General features: G+C 54.4%; 1 long non-coding RNA gene across 1 annotated transcript in view; it reads left to right on the top strand.

Annotated features, from left to right (window-relative positions):
- Window positions 1–9,095, top strand: part of LOC106018665 (uncharacterized) — a 113,728-nt gene extending 104,633 nt beyond the window's left edge. Inside the window, exon 3 of the long non-coding RNA XR_011804718.1 lies at window positions 4,148–9,095. This is a non-coding gene — a long non-coding RNA (uncharacterized lncRNA). The remainder of the gene's footprint in view (window positions 1–4,147) is intronic.
- Window positions 9,096–19,407: the final 10,312 nt, after the last annotated feature.

Raw genomic sequence — 19,407 nt, forward strand, 5'->3', positions numbered from 1 at the left:
GCAGCTTTTGTGCTTAAATAAATCTCGTTTTGCTCTGCTGCGGGGAGGCGAATCCATCCTGGGGGTGGGGGGCGAAAGCCAAGCCCCCGGTGCCCACCCGCAGGCAGCCCCCGGATTGCAGGGAAATGAGAAAATTAACAAATTAACTGGGCTGGGCAGCGAGAAGGGGGAAAAACCCACCTCGGAGAGCACAAAAAGCTCTCCTGAGGGGCCCCGTTTCAAAGACATTTTTAATTAACTCTGTATTTCACCCGAGCGTCGCAGCAGAATTCCCGTGCCTTAAACAAATACCAGTTGATTATCGGGAACATATTTACCCAGCCTTAAGTACCTCGGGGCACCGGCGCGGGCTCCTGCTCTGCACACTTGTTCCTGAGCACTCGGTTATTTGCTTTGCACCCTCGGCTGATGCTGAGGGGGCAGAGCATCCCCAAAAAGGTCTCCAGAGGTGGCTCTGAGCGCAGGTGCAGGAAGGCAGATGGGGTCCCTAAGGGGGACCCCATTGTCCCCAGGGGTCGGCAGCCCCAAGCAAAGCCCCGAGGCCCCAGGTGACTGCAGAGAACAGGAGCTGGGTTTTGTGGCTCTCAGCTGCGTCCTCTTAAAAATAAATTCATGGCTCCTGCCTGCCCGGGCCATCATTTCGCAAGGTTTATGCACAAACCACATAGGAGTAGACTGGAAACATAAAATTATATAGGGCAGTTAATTGAAAAACTGCCTGCGCCGCACGCAATAATTGACATTAAGTGTTGTTTGGAGCAGAAAAACGCTCGATATGAAACAGGCTCGGTGGCACCATGGAGAAGCTGCCCCTCCCTGGGGCCTGCCTTGCCCCGGGATGAGGAATGCCCTGGGTTTGGGATTTGCTCTCTCAGCGGGGCTGGAGGCATCTCCCTCAGGAGCCAAGGTCGAATGTGCTGATGGCATCGCCCGCTGCCTTATTAGCAACATCAAGCAACCATAATTTATGGACGTTTCTCCAAAGGGGAGCTCTCGATATATTTATTTGCCTGCTGATGTATAGCTGAGCCGTGAGCGCGAGTTTCCGGAGCCTTGCCAATTTTCGACCATCCCTCCGATCTATAGGTTTCCCCCCATAAATATTTTGCTCCGTCTCAGAAGATGGCTTTTTACCAGTAAAAACCCTTCCAGCTCCCTGGGAAGGTGGGGTTTTAGCTCCCACCAGCTCCAGCTGAAGCAGCATCCCCTCGATTCTCCCCGGGGAATCCCTGCAGGACCCCCCGGGCTAAGGGAAGGAGGACAGGGCATGGGGCTCAGCCCTCCTAGCTGCAGCTCGCTCATTTATTTGGGCAATGCTAATTTAGCTTTAATTATTTATAGCGCTTCCTAACGTACTGGGAAGTGTGCTGTGTGCATCCTGCAAAGAGGACGAAGCCTCTGTGAGCTCCCTGCAAATATCATTGTCTCTCCGCTGCTAAATCTTTGATGAGAAGCAGGGGAGGAGAGGGATGTGCGTGAGTGCTCGCAGGGGATCTGAGCGCAGGGGGACCCCTGGGGACTGCACCCAGCCCTTGGGGTTTGGGGATGGGGTTGGGGGGGCTCTGCCAGCCCCAGGAGCCAGCCCCCACCCATGGCACCAGCCCTGCTGGGATGGGCAGAAGCCCGCAGCGAGGAGGGGGCCGTGATGCTTTTGAGCAGCTGAGAAGTGAAGGTATTTAATCAGCCACTAGTTAGACTTCAGGGCTGACTTCATTTACCATTACGGCACGACATAAAACTTTAACGGCTTTAACGCAAAAAGCAAACACCCCACGATGCCGCTTTCCGCCCCTCTGAGTGCCAGTGATAAATCTGCAAACGGGGAATTTATCATCTCTCTGCAGAGGCATCCCTTCATCCCTTCCCCGCCAGCTCCAGGGAATCCCTCGTCGCTGGGTGTCCCTGGGGACTCCCTGCCATCGATTCCTGGTGCTCCTTGGGTGCCCTCCAGGGCACGGGGAGCTCAGCCCAAACCCTCAGCCCGGCGTAAATGATTGCTAATAATAAATCGATAATGATAATGTGAGCCTGCAGGGCAGCTGTGCTGAGGGAGGTATGGATAGGGTGGTATCAGACCTGCTGTCCTGGGGAGAGGGGGTTTTGAAGCACAAAATGATGCTGCAGGAGAGCTCGGGGGGGTCCCACGGTGTCCCCCAGGGATGCTGGACCCCAGAAGCCACCAAATTTGGAGCTTGTCCTTGTCCCTTATCCAACACCTGCTGCAGCTGCATAATCAGCCCAGCGAGGGACACGGGCAATTTTGCAGGGAAAATAAAAATGTATCTATAATTAATGATCCTCCAAGAACACGCGGCCCCTTATTAATGTAGCAATTTGGTGAAACATAATTTATGAGACGCTGAGCTTAATCATCGACAAGATCCCGAGTCAGGCACCCGGGAAGGGAGGGAAGGGGGAGTCGCCTGCTGTGATTGCGCATTCGGAGGACACTTGTCACATCCAGCACTCTTGGCAGGAGCAAACCCCCTCGTGATAACCCTATGTGAAGGCAGGGGGAAGAAAAACCCAAGGCAGCAGACGGTCCATTTGCAAGCATCCTTTCCGCGGGCCCCGCGCTAATTATAAAATCAACGGAGCCAAATCTGCCAAAACGCTGCCCTCCGTCGCTGCTCCCTGGGGGGCGGCAGGACCTCGTGGGGGGGCTCAGGAGGTCCCACAGCCCCTGGAAGTGGCCCTGCTCCATCAGCTGCAGGCCTCTTGAGCAGGGATGTGGAGCTGAAGCCTCCCCTGTACGCGATGCACGAGGCCAGGCGGAGAAATTGGGAATTCAGGGCAGGCAGACGGAGATTTCGAGGAGAAGAGAGTTCCCACAGGTTTCTGTGGGAAACACCTCTTTGCAGCGCAAACGGAAAAACTCAAACACTACCTTGGTTCTGCTCCGCCGAGCCTGAAAACATTCGCTCAGGTTTTGATTTTCGGGGTTTTTTTCCGTGAAAACCCTCGGCATATGCTGAGCAGCATGTGCAACGCGGAGCGGGGGCGGGCAGCCAGCGAGGAGATATTCCCAGTCAGCACTGGAAAGGGCCCAACGCAGCGCCAGCCTGAAGCAGCAGCAGCTTTTGCAAAATCACGGTCTCGGTTTTCCCCTCCCTTCCCCAGCCCCGGCGTTGGATGCTCAGCACTGCTGCAGGGAGCCGAGCCGCCGCGCCACTCGCTCGCTGCAAAGCTGCCAGGGCCCCTCTTCCCTGCATGACCTGCGACTGCCCTTAATGCTGGGGAGCCATTAACAATTCAACTGTGCCCCTTTATACATTTAGTTATTTATTTAATTTATTTATTTATTTTATTTATTTATTTTCCTCTTGCAAAACTTCTCTAACCCTAACCGTAACCATAACCCTAACCAGAACCCTAACCCTAACCCCTAACCCTAACCCCTAACCCTAACCCCTAACCCTAACCCGTAACTCTAAACCTAATCCTAACCCTAAGCCTAACCCTAACTCTAACCATAACTATAACCCTAACCATAACCCTAACCCTAACCATAAACTTAACCGTAAACCCCTAACCCTAACCCCTAATCCTAACCCTAACCCCTAACCCTATCCCATAACTCTAACCCTAAACCCTAACCCTAAACCCTAACCCTAACCCATAACCCTAACCCTAAACCCTAACCCTAACCCCTAATCCTAACCCTAACCCCTAACCCGTAATTCTAACCCATAACCCTAACCCTAAACCCTAACCCTAACCTGTAACCCTAACCCTAACCCGGGCATGAGCCAGCCCCCCCCTCTCTAGAAGCAGTGTCCCAGTGTCTGTGCTCAGCTCGTGGAGCGTCGCCAGAGATCTGATGGGAACATTTCTCCTCTGCCAGCCCCCTCCACGCAGCATCTCTGTGGTTTACATTCATCTTAGCGGTGATTAAAAAAAAAAACCTCGTGCGTGCGTGGGAAACGGCGTGCGGAGAGGCTTTGAGTGGATGTTTCCCAGGACGTGGATGATGACGGAGAGCAGGAACGGCAGCACCGCGAGGTCCCCCCTGCCCTGCTGGAAGCCATCAGCTCCAGATCTCGCTGTAGCTGCTTGGCTCAGCTTCTCCGTCACCATCCTGTCCCACGGAGGTGGTTCTGAGGTCCCTGAGTGGCACTGAATTTGTCTCATCCTTTTTGTCACACAGGTGATGGACCAAAGGATGGATGGATGGATGGATGGATGCGCCTGCCCGCTCCGTGGAGCCCCCGCGCAGCTCCAACCCCTTGCAGGCAGCAGCTCAGCGCTTGCTTAAATCATGCTCCAGCCCGATAAGCATTTGCGAGCCTTTAAAATGATAATTGCACAGCACGGGAGAAAGCACAGCAGCCACGGCGTGAATATTCATGAGCGGGGCACCGGCGCTGCTGCTGCTTTCAAAGGGAAGCCGGTGGCACACCTCAGACAGCAGCCGCAGCGGGGACAGCTCGGGCAAAGCTCCTTGGGAAACAGCGTCCCCATAATTTGGGTTTCTGATCCCCTTTAGACCCCAAAAATGCCTCTTTAGGACCCGTGGTCCTGGTGGTTATGGAGCAGGAGGCAGGGTCCCAAGCAAGCAGCGCGGAGGTGGGCGATGCTCGGGTCTTTTTGCTGCCAAGTGCAGCCTGCGAGCACCTGGATGGAGAAAAGAGCAGCTAATTAAACCCCTCCTGGCTGCCACTGACCCCAGCGAGGTAGCTGGGGGGGGCTCTGACATCCGAAAAGAATCGATTACCCCAAATGCTGAAACGAGAGGAGAGCCAGCAAACCATGCCCGGATTTCCAAGGGGACACGTGCGCACCGCTGCCAGCCCCAAAGGCTGCGAAACGCGCTCGCAGGATGGTTTAATTAGCGTGATTTATGTCGCCTTCAATTGATTGGGTCCCCGGAGCTTCGGGAATCTATCAGAGGGAAAAGGGGCAGCATCGATCGGTCGGTTCGAGCCCCACGCTGGAATAACAGCAGCTCGAGCCATGGTTAATAAGCAAATATCCTGCACACGTAGCCAGCTGGTGCAAAAGGCTGGGGTGGGAGGGAGCCAGGTGTTGGGTTGGGGTCAAGGCAGATGGAATTTGGTTGTCCTGACCCCAAAAAGACCTGGTGCTAGTGCTGGTACTCCCATCCTGGACCTGGGCATGATGGAGGCAGGTGGGTGAAGAGCTCAGCAAGGAAAAACGCCGATTTGCAGCGAGAAATCAAAGTGAGCCTCTAGCAAGGCAAAGTCCTTAAGAACTAATTAAAAGGGAGAGGTTTTGCATCTTTGCCCGGCCAAAACATCCCCAGTGCAGAGCAGCACGGTCCTGTTCAATAGGAAAAAACTGGTCTGAGCTGAGCTGTTCACCCTGTGCAGCCTTCCAGCTCTGCTCCGGAGCATCAGGCTCTTTTTTCTTGCTGTTACCGGCGGTTTGGTTGAGTTTCTGTTCTCTCTTGATCCTAATAAAAATTAAGTGAAAGCGAAATGAAAGCAAAAAGCTTTGCGGGGCGAGGACGGAGCAAGGCAATTAGTTTGTGCTCTTGGAAATTATTCACTAATTGTGCAAGGAGTTGTGTACAAAAAGGGAACTAATAGAAGAGATTTAATTTGTTTCTGGGAAGGAAACGGGAGCGGAGCGAGCAGCAGAACGCAGCTGAGCGCTAATGGGCTCTGGCGACGCTCGGCGTGTCCCCGAGCAGGTTCTGCTCAGCAAACCTGCAGCTGAGCGCTTTGGGGATGGTGCTCAGAGCAAATTACCTGTGACGGCAGGATTTTCCCCAAGGATGGGATCGTTGCTGGAGGCAAGATTCTCTCCCAGGGATGGGATCATAGCTGGGGAGAGCATCGTGCCCCAGGGATGCCCAGGGCAGTGATGCCACCAAACTCTGGGGAAACTGAGGCACACAGCCCTGAGAGCAGCACCCCCTGTCCCTGCTGGACATCAGGATGAGAAATAGGGACCAAATCCCCCCCAAAACATCCCTCAGATGCTCCAGGAGCTCGGCAGGGTGGGCAGAGCTTTGGAGAGGCCGGGCTCGGTGCTGCTGGCACACAGCCGCCGTGCCGGTGGCCTCGCCCATGGCACCAGCTAGTTTTGCAGTGTTTCCTTGGCTCTGCATGCAGAAGGGAAAGCGAAAACTTCTGTAAGGGAATAAAATGCCTGAGGGGAACCCGCAGGCCCCTTTGGCAGTGAGCTGTGTGAGGCAGAGGCTGAGCGAAATCAACAAGCTGTGCTTTTCCTGGATCCGAGAGCGAGCACGGTGCCGTCAGGAAGAGGAGAGCTCAGAGAGCGCAGGGCAGTGGGTGTTTGGGTGGGGAAAATCAGTGCCAAAATTTCCTCCCTGGTCCATCTCCAGTGCCCCCCACGCACCCAGCGCTTGCCTCCTGGAAGCCCCTTCAGCCCCACAAACCCCAGCCCAAAGCTGGCATCCACCGAGTCAGCCCCTCTGGCAGCGAGCGAGCTGGCTGCCGTATCTGAGAGCACATCTGTATTTCTCCTTGGTTTCCAGCAATCCTTTCCAAAGCTCTGGCAGAGCTGCGAGGGATTTTGCGGAGGAAGCACTGGCTCAGCCCGCTCGACAGAAACACCAGGCGAAGCAGCGCTCGCGTCTCAGCACGGATCCAAACATGCTTCCACGGGCGGCCCAAGCCTTTCCCGGAGCCACACATGCACAATTCCAGCACGCCAATTAATGTGCTGTGCTCTGACACGTTAAACACACACTTGTCACGGGCTGGTTCAGGGATATTATTATTGCTGTTTCTCGAAATCACAGCACTGAGACAGCAGCGGATACTCGGCGCCGCTGGCTGGGTCTGTGCTGCACACCTTGGTGCACGCTCCTGCGTTTGGAGAAGCTGCCGTGCTCCTTCATCCCCCAAATCCTGCCCTACCCGGCATGGGGCTAAGCATTAAACCCTGCCACGGAGCCTCCCCGGGTGCCTTTTTGTTTTCTCTTTCCAATATTTAGGGAAATGCTTTCAGACAGCCTTGCTGGACCATGGCACGGAGGGGCACGAATATTACCCCTGCTCTGGGTGACACAGAGCAATCAAGGGGCTGCAGAGACACGGGGGGCTGCACCCCGGGAAACGGCCCGCTAAGGCCAGAAGGAGTGGAAATGTCTGCTGAGAAACACAGAGAATTAAAAAGAGTCGAGATCAATAAAAATGTTTCATTTCAACTCTCTCTGATGGATAGGAGCGCATGGGGAGGGCTGAGTGATAGATGGGTATATCTGGAAGCGAGCTGGATGGATAGGATTCCCTAAACGAGTTGGGTTAATTTATTTATTTTTATGGTTTTTTTTTGTTTTTATGACAGCTTCGTTTCCACTCCTGCCATGCCCCTCGTGGCCCTGGCACAGCGACGATGACAAATGGGACGGGGATTTGGTGTGAGCCTGGTGGAGCCAGGCCGCTTTTTTTGCCCCTTGTTGGAGACATCCTCAAGCCACCGTGCCCCAGCACCTTGGAGTGCTCCTCTTTGAGGGCTGACTTTGGGACTGTGTCCAACTATTTTAGTTGGGGCAAACTGGAGCCAACGGGGGGGCAGCTCTGGCTCTCCTCCTGCCACTTCTCTTAGAGCAGAGCCACCCAGAAACCCACCGCACCGACAAAATCTGCTCCTGTTCAGGTGGATGAATTCCTAAACATTTAAACGACTCCCATTCCATCTGTGACTCATCTCCCAGGCTTAGAGGAAGCAGCAGAGCACGGCTGGGTGCTCAGCTCCCAGGATGGAAGTGGATGGGGAGGAATTTTGTGCTGCTCCAGCGGCACCGGGAGCGCAGAGCCCCTCGGGGTCCCTGCAGACCGGTGCATGTTGCCCCCGTTATTCTCCTCCCGTCTCCCTTTTTGACAGGACCGATGGCATTTACGATGCTGAAAGCTTCAATAAAAAGCACTTTAGCCACAAACTAATTTCCAGTCAAATCCCAGCACCTTCCTCCTGGCTGCAAATGGAGGCTCGGCTGCCTGACAGCCCATCACCGGCACAGCCCTGCCCCGGGGACGTCTCGCGTTTGGAACCCAAGGACAAAAAATTTGCTAAATGGCTCGAAAATGACACAAAGAGTGGCGGAAAAGCAGATGGCAGCCGGGCTGCTGACATCCCTGCCGCGGTGACAGCATCCCAGGCACGGCGCAAAGGACGGATATTTCACGCGGGGCCCCATTTGTGCAGCGCCCGATGGGGCTCCAGAGCTCGGGATGCTGAGCTCCGATCCGCCGGCCCTCTCCGTCCCCTGTTATTACCTCAGATTGCAGCATTTTGGCATTATCAAAATGAAATGGTTTTGCCTGAGCGCAGCGGCTGTTTTGACAGCGCTGAAACGAAATGATCCAACATTACGGAAACGTTTCAGCAGTTCCTTGATCAGATTGCGCTTATTAAGGAAAATAAAATAAGATCATCAGAAAGACTCCAGATTTCCAAAGGGAAAGGCAGGCTGTGGAGCCACAGCCCTTCCAACCAGCCCGCAGGGTGCTGCCAGCCCTGCTCAGGGAGCAGCAGGAGGGAAGGGACACCCGCGGCACCGCATCGCCCCACGCCTGGACCATGGAGAGATGATGGAGAAGCAACACAAAGAACCAATTTCTCCCCAAATTGTGCTTTTTAGCTTCCAGGCTGCCTTCCCAGTGGTTTGTATTCTCAGCGAAGGAAAAGGGGTTTTATAATCCGATTGCTATTTGCCTTTTAATTTGTAGTGGCGTTTCTGTTCCACTTTTTAGGGCTATCTTTCAGCTCCAGATCCAGCGGCTGACCTTAAACGCGAGCTTTTGCACCGCTTTGAAGACAAAGCGCCTATAACAGCTATGAACTGTGCAGCTGGAACCAAGGGAAAAAAGGAAGAAAAAGCCAAGTGGCTCCTCCAAACTTTCCATAAAGGAAAAAAATCGCTCGTGAGAGGCTGCCTGGAGCGAGCAGGGCGGGCAGAGGGGCTCCGCTCCCACACCCGCAGCCATCCCCAGTGCAGTGGCAGCGCTAAGTGAATGTCAAATGCCAGCGGAGCCAGAATAGCAGCACTTTATATTCACTTTGCACGGGTATAAATGACTGCAGAGCAATGGGAAACGAGGCCCCTGAGCCCTCGGGGCAGTGCTCGCACGCCTGTGTTTGCTATCCAAAGCACAATAAACCACAACATGGGATTAATCTCGGCTCCGCATTATTCAGGCTCCTTGCTCGGGGAAGTCCTAGCGGGCTGGGTCTCGGTGCATCTCATTTCTGTGCTTCGCCACTCACCGTGGTATCAAAGGTCCTTATTTAATGGTTGCTCCAATTTTATGCAGACAAATTGCCTTTGAACTCAAGGACTGTAAGGGAGGCTGCGGGTATTGCTGGGCTGGAAGTTTTGAGTCCTCAGGCATAAAACTAATCACAAAATCCTGAAATCCTCTCTTCTCCATGACTCGGTAAAGCCTCCAAAGCTCCCATTTCTTCGTGCTTTTCCTTCCTCAACTTTTTTTTTTTCCAAGGCTGATGAGACAGCATGAAATATTCGGCTCATCTCAGGGCTATTCTCCTCGACCGTGCCTACCCTGGCTCACACGTGGCCATAGGTCCATACAGAAATAGGGCAGGAGATGTCTCTACCACCATAGAGACACCCCTGGAAGGGATTAGAGGCGGGCAGAAAGGACTGTGCATCTTTTGGGGAGGTGCAAAGGATGGCACGTGGAGCCCAGAGCATGTACCAAGTGCCTGCCACCAATGCACTGCTTATAGGGACGAGCCCATTGGGGTCCTGGGGAAGGAAACCAGGTCAATTTGCCCCATGTGCCCCCCCCATTCAGCTCCCTGGCTGCTGGGAAGGGGGAGCAGGGCAGGAGTGGGATGCACCGGGTCCCTACAGTCCCTGCCCAAAACCATATCATCTTCCCCCAAAACGCAGCGCAGCATCAGGGACTGAGCCACAGCTGGGGAAATGTATCCAGGGAGGGCACTGTTGGAAACTGCTGGACAAACCACACGTGGATGCACTTCCCTCTGCTGTTTCACCTCCTTTTCTAGCCACCCTTCAGTTCTCTGCCCCTTCTCCCTCTCCGGAGCGCTCAGGGCCGGTGCCGGGTGAGGGCAGATAGCGGGGAATTGGTATGCTTCGCAGAGACCTTGGGACATGGGGGATTTATTTTAATCCAGTCCATTAATCAATTTCTCTGTTGAAATTGAATTAACTGTCTTTCATCAGCATCACATCCTGGGACTCAGAAGCAGAAGCAAGCACAGAGGAATGCAGATGAAGCCACGCACACCTCTCCGGCCAGGTCCCACCGACGTGGAGGCAGGGGACAGCCCGGCCCTCAGCCCTCCAGGGTCCCTCTCCCCCCCTTACCTAAACAAATTCAGTCAAATCTCAGCCCTTTCTACTCTTTTTTACCGGGGCAGGGTGGGGAATAGTTGCTTGAAACTCAATTTAAAATGAAAGCAAATCAGATCTGGCTCCGTGATTCAAAGGCAAAAGGCTTATTACTCTCGTCTCCCTGCCGCTGGGATCTCTAATGCTATGTAAATTTGACAGCATTGAAAGAAACCATTCCTCATATCTCTGCCTGGAACCCCCCCTCCTTCTGCCACTGTGGGATAATTGAATGCAACCAGGGACAACAACGCCTGCCAAGGAGCTGCCAATTCACTCACGGTCCCGTGCAAACGTGTTCCTCTCCTGCAGGTCTCCATCACCCCGGTCCTTCGCCTCCTGCTGCCACCCAGCAGCTCCCCTGGGGCAAATCGAGCCCTTTCAGAGAACCACAGAGTCATTTATGTTGGTGGAGATCTCCAAGATCACCTTGTCCATCCCCTTTGCAGCAGAACAGGTCCATTTCCCACCCTTCAGCTCCCCCAGCATCCACCCAGAGCCAGCAGAGCTCCCCTGTTAGCATCAATAGGAATGGGGCCAGATATTAAATCTGGGCTCTGGATAATGGCTCTTTTTTAATTAGTCCTCAGCCATCCATCCCCAATTGCTTCACTCAGAGCAGGAGGCAAGGCAGGCCCTGTTAGTGCAGGTGAGTTTCCAGCCCCAGCCTAAGGAGCGGGGAAGGAGAGAGGAATTTGCAGCAAGGAAAGTCGCTGCATTATTTAAAAATTTGCTGATGAATAATTTAGTCAAATGAGTCTGTGAATGTTAGACAATATTGCATTACAGAATAAATCAATTACAATATATGGAAAAAAAAAAAACCACCTCCTTGGCTCATTGAAAAACACTGCAAAGGCAAACAACATTCCCTTTATTAAAAAAAAAGATATAATTTAAATAAGAATCTGCTACAATAACCAAGGCACTACCACCAGCATCTCCTTCACGGAGCCATGAAAGGGAAGGCGCATCCTCCCTCTCCCTCCTCTCTCCTCTCCTCTCCAGCAGCAGCTGCAGCGGCTCCCCTCCATTAAAATTCCTCTCCAGTTTTGGCAAGGTTAACTTTGACCCCAGGAGGTGTCCCGGCTTCCAGAGCAGCCGGCTTGGCTGGCTGTGAGTGTCGAGGAATCAGCAGCACCGCAGCCCACGCTGGCACGGGAGCAGCTCCAGGCAGCCTCCCCGAACCTAGTGCCGGATTTCGGGACCGTTTAGGGGTCACCCTGGCTTCAGAGCAATTTCCGTGCTCAGCTCGCCCCGAGAAGCATTTTGGGAGCATTTCATGCTGGGGGCGACCAAACTCCCTGCTCTTACCTAGGGAGGCTGAAGCAGGGCTGGAAGATGAGATCCCTAATAACACCGAAGTCCCTCGAAGCCCAAGAGCCACCGGGGAGCTATGGATATATGAGCACGGTCCCATAAATACCGGGACAGGCTGGCAGCCGAGCAGCTCCTGGGGACTAAAAGAATTTCAATTTCTCCCTGCCTGCGCAGAAGTCGGGCTCCGGTTAGTTATTGCTTTGTTCAGGGCTTGAAGGGTTTAGGGAGGAGGAGAATTAAGGCTCCTCGGACGGATGCCAGGCTGGGGCACCTGTGTGCTTAATTGAATCCTGAAAATGAGTTCAAATGCTCAGCCTGCTCCTGTCAGCTCTAATTGCCTGGCGGCTTGATGGAGAAACCTCGGCACGTGGTCAGCGTGCGTGCAAAACCCCGGCGGTGGGGATGCTGCCCCTTGTATTTTTTCTTCCAGCTTCTCCCCCCCTGCAGCTGGGAGAAATTTGGGTGCCCTCCCGGCTGGTCCTGCTCCGGGGTCAGTGGAATTAGTCCCTGGGTAAATTGAGGCCAGGATCAGCATTGCCAGAGGCTTGGGATATTTAATAGAAACCGACATCTTTTATCCCGACGTCCGGATTTTGAAGTGGTTTCATTACCCGGCCTTTTCAGCCTTCCAATTCTGCTTCTTTACCAGCATCAGGCAGAAATCAACCCAAAGCTGTTCCCATCTCAACCCAAGCCAGGAGCCTTCGAGAAGCGTTGAGCTCCTGGGGAGGACACGGGATGGTTCCCTGTTACCCTGTGCTGCCCTTCCCCAAAATTTGGGGTATTTGGAGCATCCATGGCTCTTCACACCACTGCATCCCATCCAGCAGGGGCAGGAGCTGCCACCCCACAAAAATGGGGGCACCAAGGGGGGAAAGGTGCAAGCCTTAGGAGCATGGTAAAGCCCTGGTGTTGCTTATTATCACGGAAAGGACTTGGTGGAGAAGAGAGCTGGGGCAGTTTAATTAAAAATAGGATTGTTCGGGTGCTTATTGAGAGGGCAGCGAGGCAGGCTTGGCGAGGACCCGAAGTTAACCCCGGTGATTTACAGCTTGTGGTGTAAAGCCTTCAACAAGTGAGACAAATACGCAGCACGGGGGAAAAAAACATTTTCCATGCACAGCCCTTGAGAAAAAAAAAATATAATAATAAAAAAAATGGGTTTTGTGGAGCAACTTGGGTGGATGAGCTTGGGGGAGCTGCGCCCTGCTCCCGTGGGGCGCGCACCCACAGCGCCTGGCGGAGCTCACACCGACGTCCAAAGGGCACCTCGGATCTCGTGGGATGGGTCCAAGGGGTCTTTAAGCAAATTCCTTGGCCTTTCTGGAGCTGCAGGAGAGCTAGGCTTCCTCGGCGTTAATTAAATCATAAGAGGAAATGACGGCGGGGAGAAAAGCGGCAGGCACGGAGCGGCTGGGAGCCGGTGCGAGCCGGTGCTAATGACGGCTGATTTCGCATTAGCATGAGTGCCTTTGGTGAGCAGACAGAAATCTGCTGAAGCAGAGGCTTTTGTCAAACCGGGGCCAAAACACATCTGTGAATAATTGAACAATATTCATGGCGGAGGAGTCAGCAATTTATCGCTGCCTTCCTCCGCAGTCTCAGGGAAAAAGGAGGGGTGGCTCTCGGCGGGCGAGAGGAGACGAAGCAGCTCCGGCGGGTACGTCAGCAGCCTGAGAGCACGCAGAGCTGGTGCTGCGACCCCATGGGCCCAAAAATCTCCATCATTTCTGCCTTGCTTTTCTGCTGTCCGACAGGAGAGAAAGGCGGGAGGAGGAGGTGGTGGTTGTAACATCAGCGTTTGCGTCCCGCATCATTTTTCTCCCCGTGAAAGGCCGGAGACGGCTGGCCCTATTAACGAGGACCTTTGGTGGAGAAAATTGCCTGGTGAGAGGGTGATTTCCAGGAGAGACGCTGCATTGATTGCATCGACTGCCTGCTATTGGCATTTAGAGACTGTTGGGCTGCTGCCCCGGCGTTTCATCCCATGCCAACCCTGTGTGCAAGGGAGGAGCGGACTGGGGCAAACCCCGGTCCTTGTGCTGGGATTTTTCCATCAGGCCCAAGCTCAGGGCACTTTGGGCTGGCACCGAGGTGCTTTGCTGCCTCAATGCCACCAGCCTGCCCGTGCAGATGCGTTAGGAAGCCTGATTGCCTCCAACCTGGGAGCCCAGAGTTGTTTTTGCAAGGAAAGCGATGGGAAAGCCTCTAGGATTTTGCAACTTCTTATGAAAACCCTGAAAACACAAACCATGTAAAAACCATGAAACATTTCGTCTTTAAAAAAATCCCCGCCCTGATTTACGAAACGGCTTTTGGCCTACAAAACACCACCAGGGAAACTGTTCGACTGCTTCTCGCTGCTGTGTTTTCAACTGAAAAAAAAAATAAAATAAAGCAGTTTTCACGCTCCAGCCCAAGCTCACTCTGCACAGCCCCACACGTGCTGTTTTCCTCCCTCCAGCCATGCACGCTGCCTCCCTGCTCCTTTTAGCAGCCCGACAGAGCATGCATCTCGTAGAGCTCCAGCTCCTGAACACGTTTGTAAATCTGCAGCAGCAGCCTGAACAATTGTAAATCTCTGCTCCGGCGTTGGAGGCTGACACTTCTCCTGCAAACCTGAATTTGTTTTTCCCCTGAACAACCCCATTTATACATAAGCAGGAGCTTTGCGAAGAGGAGCAGTGAAGGAAGACTTCGTGGGGTCAAATCCAGAAGGTGCAGCACCATGGCCACAGTCTGCACCGGTGGCTACAGGTCCCTACCTTGCAGGGCTTGATATATTCAGGGAAATCCATTTTCCAAGCTCCAACCCAGCTGAGCGCATCGTTAGTGCCGTCATCTGTCCATGGGACCGCCTGCACAAAGTTTCCTCTTTTCGGGCTTGGCCCTGAGCAGGCTGCCCTTGGCTTTTCTGCTCCGAAAGGGCAGAAAATGTGCACCTGCACGTCCCCAGAGCGGAGGGCTGCACGGAGCAGCCCTGCCAGCGCTCCCCGCACGGGGTGCGAAGCCAAGCCGGCGAGCAAAACACAAGCGAGCGCGCTCCAAGAAAGCATCTGCCTCCAGGCTCGGTGCCCGTTTTTTCAGGCTTATTTGCAAGCTGTGGCACAGCGCAGGACGAGCATTATGTGCTCGCTAGCAGGAAAGCAGGGAATTGGGGAGGGTGGCAGATTGAGGGATGGTTTGGCCGCAGCCGTGCCAGGAGCGCAGGTGGGAGCCGGGCTGGGGACAGCCGGTGGCGGCCACCCCCCGGGGCTGTCCCTGCCGTGTCCCCTCTCCTGCCCCACGCTGTCCCCTGGCTGCCAGCAATCGCGTCCAAGGATTAGCGAGCGATTATGAAGTGCTTTGAAAGTGTAAAGCACAACAGAGGAGATAATTATTTAATAAGGAAGAGTAATAATGGAAAGCGACCGGCATGGAGAGCCAGCAGCAGAGATTTGGCACAGAAGCAGAGCAGGGCACAGCCTGGGGGGGCTCTGCTGACCCCAAATCTTCTGTTCTCCCCCGACCCTCATTGCTTGCCCCCACCATCCGGACCCTGCAGGCTCTAATTTTTTACACGGGTTGATCAATACCCCAAAAAAGAGGTCGGTGATGACCTGCAGGACATGGCACAGAGCAGATTTTGGGGTTTTCAGGAGGTACTGACAGCCAGAGAGCATCCAGCTCAGCATCTAGAGGCATCACCTAAGTGCCTGCAATGGGAGGTGACAGCAAAACCCTTTCTGCTCCCCAAAATCCCAGTGGTCACAGCTGGGGACACCCCGAGGACGAGGCTCAAGGTGCCACCCAGCTCGCAGAGCCCTGCCTTGCAAGCCATGCCGTTTGTTTTCTTTTGCCTTAAAACCCAGCAGCTTTGGGTTTCTCAGTTTTTTTCCTCCTGGAAGCCGTACAGCTCTCCTGGGTTGAGTTTCGGAGCTTTTCCGCAACACGGCGAGGGCCAGCAGCTTTCTGGAGAAAAGGAAAGAAAACTGTGATTGGCACGAAACCACCCGAGCCCAAACAGGGAGGCTCTCCGGAAAACAGCAAATGCTGTGAGCGCTGTAATAAAACTGGGAGAGCTGGCAACTCAGAAGTCATAAATCACCTCTGGGGCTTCGTCGGGAGCGAGAGGAGGTCAGGCAGCGAGGCTTTGAAGCTTTCTTGCATCAAAAGGGGTGGAGGAGAAGTGCTGGAGGAAGAGGATGGGGAGGATGTGGTGACCCACGCGGCTCCACGTGGCACGGCACGGGCGGCAGGGACAGGCAGCAGCCTGCTCGGTGGGGACAAGGGACAAGAAGCACTCGGGGAGAGGCTGCTTCAGCCAGATGCTCCCGAATCTGTCACCACATCCCATGCAAGGGCTGCGTCACCGAGCTCTGCACCCTGCTTACACGTTTTGGGGGCTTGGGGCCAAAACGCCCCCCGGGCTGTCCTCCTGTTCCTCTCCAGCCTGGGAATTGCCTGACCCAGGAGGAGATTTCCACCCAGCCCTGGGGGTGCACAGCCCTTCCCGCACGTATCTCCGTGCCCGCTGATGCTCGGGGCCGTGGCTTTTCCTTGGGGAGAGCCCTGGGACCTCTGGGGCTGCCACCTTCCCGTTGTGGGAACGATCTGCGTCGGCACATGGAAATGATCAGGGGGAAACATCGGATTCGAACGGATCAGCCAGCTCTGCCTCGCTCCCCCACCTCCAGACAAATGCCTTCCCATCCCCAGCGCCGAGCCGTGGCTGGGAGCTGCCATATGGATCAGATTCTTTTCCTGGAACTTGCTCCCTCACACATGCATAAAATGAGTTATTTTCGCCCCGGCCCAAAAGCTGCCATTTCGCCCCGTTTCCCTTTGACCTATCCTGTTCCTCCGGCTTATTTATGGGCATAATTACACCGTGCTATTGATTTTCTGACAGCTGTCCTGATGGTAACTATTTTACAGAATCGAGCTCATTTCTACAGCAGAGGCTTTCACAGTCCTTGGCAGCCCAACGAAGGCGGCTGACGCAAGAAATAATCTCATTTTCTGCCGTGGCTCGGATACCTGCTCGCGTGGCACAGCAGCCGGTGGCAGGACTCAATCACCAGGGGCTGGCAGCGGTGGCGGTGTCCCCGCTTGTCCCCTCCTCTGGGCAGAGAGCAAGGAAAAGGCGAGAAGTGCACGGAGACCCACAGATGCCAGTGACGCAAGAAATTCGCTGGGAAACAGCTTGGATGGGAGCTTGGCAGAGATGCGGTGCGGTGTCTGAGCTGGTTGTGCTCAGAAAAGCCTCATCCAGGGAGCCGAGTGGGTTTTCTCACTCACTTTCCCCCCTCCGAGGACAGGGTGCCAGTAGAAATGTCAAGGACTCGTGGGGATTTCTGACACGCTTTTCCATCCTGGACAAGTCAAAGCAACGGCAGCTTAATGGAACACAGAGCTGAGGGGGAAAAAAAATATTAAATCAAGTCAGTATTGAAAGAGGGTTTTTTTTTTTTTTTTTTTCCAGAATTAGGATTCAAGTGAAAACACATTGAAATAGCAACATTTCCAAGTGATGCGTAAAACCACCGCGGATTCTTGTGCGTGGGAGAGGAAGGAGAAACCCACAAAGCAACTTTTTCTTGCTCTGCTCCAGGACTGCCACTTGCGCCAAGGAGCCTCTGCTCCGTCCCCCGGGCAGGGGCGGTGCCAGCCCTCTTGGGGCTCTGGGGAGAGCCGGAGCAGCAGGTTCAGAAACCTTAAATAAAGGTTTATAAATAAAGGCTCAGAGCAGACGCAGTCGCAGATGGGGCACGGTGGGAAATTAAAATCGATGTGCAGGTCCCTGCTCTGCAGGGCGGCTCCGAGAGAAAACCTCATGGAAGGGGCTTTGTGCACGCTCGGATCCTGCTCCAGCAGCGAACAGGGCACCTCGGTGGCTCTTTTATCCCCCCCCAAGACAAAAATCCCCCTCCACACAGCCCATTAATCCTCTGCAGCAGCACAGGGGGCTCGGGACACCGTGAATCCCCTCGGTGCAGGGCCCTGGGTCACACCATGCCGTGGCACCGTGCTCTTTTTTCTCTTTGAAACAGAAACAGGTCAGAACGAGGAGCAGCCATTAGGCTAATGAAGCCCCGTGAAAACAGAAGCGTGGGGGACACGCAGCAAAAGCCGTAAATGAAGCCCAATAATGAATATTTAACTCTCTTAAGTAAAGTTTAATTAAGTTATCCCGTGGCCGAGGCTTTTTGCAGTATTACCGTGGCTTTCAAGCACATTAAGGTGAGCCAGAAATCAGCTCACCAGAGACAGGGGGTGCTCGCCCCGTCTGCTCCCCTCTCTGCCGAGCCCACGGGTTTCATTAGCACCAAATCTGTGATAATTTGGAGCAAGGCTCTGCCCCCTTCCCATCCCTGCGCCCAGGGAAAGGCAGGCGATGCCCAGATCCAGGCACTCCCATGGGGTTTTTAGGGTTCAACCCTGGACGGAGGAGGCTGAGCCATTGCGAGGAGCTGCCCTGCACCCCACAGCTCTTCCCCAAACCACTTTAACTGGGAGCAAACCCAGCTGCTCCCACTTGGGACTGGGAAAGCAACAAGTGGTGCCAGCTCCCTCGCTGGATTTAACCCCGCAGCCGATGGCGCACCGAGGCGCTGCCAGGTTTGCTTTTCTCACCTCCCTTGGACCCAACGTAGACCATCTGGGCTCTGGGGATTGCTTTAAAGCATCAATCCCCATCATCTCTCTCGGTGCTGCCCCATCCTATCCTGCAGAGCATCCTTCACCCCATCTCCCCCCATGCCCGGAGGCGCCCCCGCCGCCCAGCCCCAGCCCTTCCAGGAAGGAGCCGGCCGTTGATTGCTCTTTGAGCGCAAACCCAAATTCATTAGCCTGCTTCCCCTTCTCTCCCAGCTTTGCCCTTTAGAGCTCTCCGCGATTTTTTTTTTTTTTTTGCTGATGAGCATTAACTTCCCCTCGGAGCGCACACCTGATGAACAGCCTTAATGGCAGGCGCTAATTGCGGAGCCCTCCAGCCAGGAGATGCTGCTCCATTAACTCCAGGGCGAAAGCAGGTCCGGGGCTGGGGGCTGAGGGCACCTCACCCCCAGACCCGTTCCCCCAAATCTCTCCATCCTGGTGCAGCAATCAGCCTGCGATGGCCGCGCTCCAAGGCGCCGGGAGGACGCTGAGTGATTTGTAACAACACCCCATCAGGTGCACCAACCTTCCTGTAATTGCCTGTCCTTCTCGGGGCTCTTAAAAGCTTTCCACTGGAGGAGAACAGAAGCTCCTTGTCAGAAACAGGCTATTATACAGATGAAAAGAGCCTCCCCCCTCTTCCTGCCTCTTGTTTTTTTTTTTTGTGTGTTGTTTTATTTTTTCTTAATGTTTTATTTTCCTTTTCCCCCCCCTCCCAAGCTGTTGTGGCACAGGGCGAGGCTGGAAGGGCAGCGCCTGCAACCAATGTCCCCAATAGGAAGGATTTTAGGAAGCTGGCAGGGCAGCAGCCTTTAGCAAGGGCCTCGATGCACATGGGACCATGCACAGCCACACAACCCCGTGCTTTTTTTCCCATATTTCATAACGCACAGGGCACGGGCTGGCAGAAATCCCCAAAGAACCCGGAGCAGCGTGGTGCACGCCACGTCCCCCAGACCCAAAAAGCTCTGGGGGGCAGCTCCGGGTCCAAGCATGCCACAAATATCGCATGGGGCAGAGCCCCACAGGGCATCCCGTGCTCTCACGGCATCTTCGTGTGGCAAACAGGGGATGAGAGCAATTAAAACATCCTCCAAAGCAGCCCACGGGAGGCATTTCAAACGGCTTCCTCC

This window comes from Anas platyrhynchos, chromosome 23, assembly GCF_047663525.1.
Source record: "Anas platyrhynchos isolate ZD024472 breed Pekin duck chromosome 23, IASCAAS_PekinDuck_T2T, whole genome shotgun sequence".
NCBI lineage: Eukaryota > Metazoa > Chordata > Aves > Anseriformes > Anatidae > Anas > Anas platyrhynchos.